The sequence below is a fragment of the Peromyscus maniculatus genome, chromosome 15 (assembly GCF_049852395.1).
Source record: "Peromyscus maniculatus bairdii isolate BWxNUB_F1_BW_parent chromosome 15, HU_Pman_BW_mat_3.1, whole genome shotgun sequence".
NCBI classification, from domain to species: domain Eukaryota; kingdom Metazoa; phylum Chordata; class Mammalia; order Rodentia; family Cricetidae; genus Peromyscus; species Peromyscus maniculatus.
In genome coordinates this window covers 23,046,857-23,052,028 of record NC_134866.1, presented here as the reverse complement: position 1 = coordinate 23,052,028, position 5,172 = coordinate 23,046,857, and positions in this window count along the sequence as shown.

Genomic DNA, 5,172 nt, shown 5'->3' with positions numbered 1-5,172 from the left:
CTAAAAATGAAAATGAAATAAAGGATTCATTGGAAGTGCACAAAGTTTTACTTTTGTACAAAGGCATAATAGGAAACAGATTTAACTGAAACATTTCTAAATAACCTTAACATTATAATCATGGCATTTATGCTACTAGTATATTTTTCTTCATTGTATAATTGTTTAATCATCATCAAAATTCCTTTCTAAAAATTATTGGAAAAAAACTATTTGTGCTTGTGTATGCTACTATAAGTTCAGTATCTATTGTTTTGTAGAATGACTTCAAAATACTTTTTGTTTACCCAAATAATTTATTATTATATACTATGTTGGTTTGAATAAAAATGGTGACTGTGGTTTCAGATATTTGAATGCTTAGTCATGAAGGAATGCTACTACTTGGGAGGGATTAAGCAGTATGACCTTCTTGGAGTAGGTGTGGTCTTGTTGGAGGAAGGTGTCACTGGGTGGTGAGCTGGAGATTCAAGGTCCCAAGCCAGGCTCAGTGGCTTCCTCTTCTGCTGCCTACCAACTAGATGTAGAACTCTCAATGCTCAAGCACTATTTCTGCCTGCTTGATGGTGTCCCACCATGATGAAAATGTACTAAACCTCAGGAATCTCTGTGTAAGCCCCAATTAAATGCTTTCGCTTATATGGACTGCAGTGTTCATGATATCTCTTCATAACAATAGAACATTGACCAAGAGAGAAGTTGATACCAGGGATTACGGGATTGTTGAGACAAGACTGATATGCTTCTTGTAGGCAGAATGTGGATTTTGGATTAAATGAGGCTTAATGGGCTATACTTGTAGGATCTTGAAAGATAGTGATGCTGATTAGGTTTTGGCCCTGCTCAAGATGTTTCAGAGGAAAAGTATATTAGTAAGTATGCTAGAGACTATTCTTGTAATGTTTTGACAAAGAAGTTAGCTGCTTTCTGCCTTTGTCCAAAAAATATGCCAAAAGCTAAATTATAGGGTTTTGGATTAATAGCCGTGACAGACAATTTTCAAGATATTATATTATTGACTGTTTCTTGGTTATCAGAGGCCACTCATATGCAGATCTATAATGAAAAAGAGAGAGATGAATAAGGAACAATACAAAATGGATACTTTGATGAGAACACCAGCAAAATAAAATAGACCTAAGTTCAGTGTTTAAAGAGATAAAAAAGTTCAAAGAAGAGCCCATTGCTGAATGGAATCCATGGAATGATGATCTCAGGGCAAGATCCCATCCAAGCCAGCTTTGTATTGTGAAAATGAATTAAAAATAAAAGTTTAAGCAGTGAAGGAAATGGTAGAGAACACAATGTTGGTGATAAAATATTTGAATTAGGAGGCCAAGTTCCAGACCCAATAAGCAGAACCTGGCAGTGGATCTGAAGAGCACTTTGACATCAGACATAGAGATGCAAGGTTTGGAGTTTATCCAGCTGGATTTTGGTTTAGCATTCGTCCAGTTTCCTCGGTATGTTCCCTTTCCTCCATTTTGGAATAGTAATGTGTACTGTATACTATCATATGTTGGAAGTATGTGATTTCATGTTTGATTTTGATTTTACAAGGGGTTACAGTTAACAGATTGCCATGAGAAGAGACTTTGAAATTTTAAAATGTTGAGACTGTGATAGACAGTGTGGACTTTTAAAATTGGGATAAATGAATGTCTGAATGACGATATAATTACAAGCTGATAGGGGCCAGGGAGTGGAATGCAGTGTTTTGCCTAAGATTGGTTCCTACATATCTGAATGCTTTGTCATCAGGGAGAAGTACCGCTTGGGTGGGATTAGGAGGTATCTCCTTGTTGGAGTAATTGTGTTCATTCTGGAGGAAGTGTGTCACTGGATTTGAGTTTGAGGTTTAAAAGGCTCAATGAAGGCCCAGTGGCTTCCTCTCTTCCTTTTGCCTCTGGACTCAGATATAGCTCTCTCAGCTTCTCCACCATCATGGCTGCTTGCACATCACCATGCCTCTTGTCATAATGACAGTGGACTGAACCTCTTGAAATTGTAATCAAGCCCTCATTAAATTCTTTTATTCATAAGTTTCAGTGGGTGTGGTGGCTCCTCACAGCAAAGAACACTAATTAAGACCAATGCTAGGGAAGAAATTCCTAAATTAAAAAATTTTATATACAGTTATTATATCACATCTGTAAATTAGATAAAACTATAATTTAAAAAAGGTCTATTTATTTAGTTTTAAGACTCTAAATATTGGTTAATTTTACACTGTGTGTACAATTTTTTGTCTGCATTTACCTATGGCTACCAGGTGCATGCATACCTGGCACATGTGGAGGCCAGAAATGGAATCGGAACCGATGGCATTGGAGATAAATTGATTCTAAGTCATCAGGTAGATGCTGGTAACAGAAACCGAATGCTCTCCAGTATCAGCATATGTACTTAACTGCCAATTAATATTAATTTCTCCAGACCTTTATTAGATAAGTCTTGACCCCTAAACATTACTATTTATCATTCTTACTGGAATATTTATCCTGACATATATGACTAGTTACTCAGGCATCATAAATACTTTAAATGAGCATATATGACCAATAAATGCAGTTATCAACTTAGATATATTTTAGTGTGGACTAAAAATGGAGTATGGCTTCCTTGAATTCATTCTTCTCATTTCTTCTTCTTATCCCCAAAGCAAAGGATATGGTACAAGTTTAACTGTAGCATCAATATATATACTGCTAATACAGAATTAACTTATACATGCTTTTCATCCAGATGACATTAGATTATACTTGATACAGGATCTAAGAAGTGACAATATTGTTCACTCTTACATCTTCCTTTTAGTGGCATAAATGACAATCCCACAGCAGATCATCAAAACAATTATCTTCATATTCTTAAAGTAACCAGTCATTTTTACATATGGTTCAGATAACAATTAACTAATATACACTTTATTGTAAATTCCCTGGTTAAGTATTCATTAAAATGTTTTGCAAACTGAAATTAAATATGAGTATAGTAGTCTTCTCAGTACTTATGTATTCAGACATATTAGATATTGCCCTGAAGACAAAATTTTCATATTAGGTTGTTTTGAAGCACTATATTTTCAAAATGATTTTATACACTGATAAACATTAAATACGAAACATTGCTTATCAATCAAGATTCCTAAAAATTAGTGTTAAAATATAAGAATGAAAACATAATCACATCATAAAATTTCACATTTATGTTTGTAAAATATCTAGAAAAATAGAATATGTTAAAAAAGTTACAGTTTATACTATGACTTGGTTATATGTATTTTCTGGGTACTTGGTGCAAGGTCACTGTGATAGTACAATGGATATGTTAGGTGTTCAAATACAGCCTTTAATTTGATGATGAACATGTGCATTGAACACTTTCACTGACCTTGCACCCCAATTAGTCTATTTCAGTTATTCAGAAAACACATGTGATAAGCTTTGAAAATAATTTTGTTATTTTTACTAATGTGTATGTGTATGGGCATATGTGAATACATCCCATGTGTGGAGATTCCTGAAGAGGTTAAAAGGAGAGCCTTGAATGGAGTTATGTGTGGTTGGGAACAATGTGACATGGATGGTGGGAATAAAGTTCAGGTACCATGCAAGAGCAGTGCCTGCCTTTAATCCCTAACTCCTCTTTACAGCTCCGTGAAAAACATTTTAAAGAAACAAGAGCTAATGGAAAAAGTGATTTAAAACAAACAGAGTGTATTCATTATTATAGAAGTAAAATTTGGTTAAACAGCTTTAGGGAAATAAAAATTGACTAATATTATATATATATATATATATATGCTGTTAAATTCAAATGAATTTTGATATACTTAATGTGTTATTCTCACTAGATACATTTACTACACCAGAATTTTCTAGATATTTAGTAAAATAAACACAATGCATGGACAAATGAGAATCATTTCTATATAGATATTGATTTGCTTTTAAAAATTGTGATTATTTGTCATGGAAAATTTTAAAAGAAAAATGTATTTTAAATTCTTAAATAAGAAAATAATATTATATTTGTGCTTTCAAAAAGAGAGGGCCAAATATGAACATGTTCTAATATTAAAAATATTCTTCTATGGATTAGTTTATATAAAATCAGTTTTAAAGTTCTGTTCTTAAAATTTTAAATTTTATTTGTTCTTGTATTTAACAATAATTACATGTGCATATATATTTACATATATGCAGGAGCTATTTGTACATATGCTTATGTGTATGTATGTACAGAGAAATGGGATATGAGGATATATTCACAAATACATTTAGCCTTTTCAGAAATATTTCCTAGTAAATTCTTAAAACAAGCAAAACTGAAAAACTTTAATTTTCTCCCATCCTTATATGTATAAATATTTGGTGGTTTTATAAGATAGAACATTAGTGTGCATCATAACTCTAAATAATTGCACAATTGATCTCTTCACACAGCTGATACCTGATATGATTTCACAAAGACAAATTTCAGTCATCTGAAATTCATCAGCAGTATTTTCCTGCACATACATCAATAGTGCAGTGAAGCACTGAATTCATTCCAAATGAAGTAATCATAAAACGATACCATAATGAAGCCCATGTCACAAAATGTCATTGCCATGCTTATGTTAATGCAAGCCCAGACAGTTGTAATCATTAAAACGGCAAATTTGGAAACGCAGTTGAACTTAAGGATGAGTAACCTCGCTTGCTCCCATAGTTCAATTAGAATGACAAGAATGTGAATCAGTAGATGCCATGAAATGCTAAAGTCAAGCAAAACTAAGAAAAATAACATGGGGAGGTAGAAGTGATAGGGATGGCTAGGTGGGTCAGCACCTCCATAACACACACACAGTCCCCTGGGCTTGATGGCCAGAGCTGAAAAAGAAAAAGAAAGAAAGTTTTCCTCTGAGATGGTAAGAATGATGACAATGCTGTGTAGGCTCCTTTACTTTTACTGTTTTTAATTTTTTTTTATCATGTTTCTAACTGAAATAGAACTAAATCTCTTTCTCTTCTCCCTTTCCTCTCTGCTGCCAGCCCCTCTAAGCTGCAAACAACAGCAACAAAACACTTCCATATACTGTTTAGAATATTCTGTTAAAACTTCATAAAACACGATTTGTACAGAAGAAATTGAGCAAAGGGACATCAAATGACATTGAAATATTGA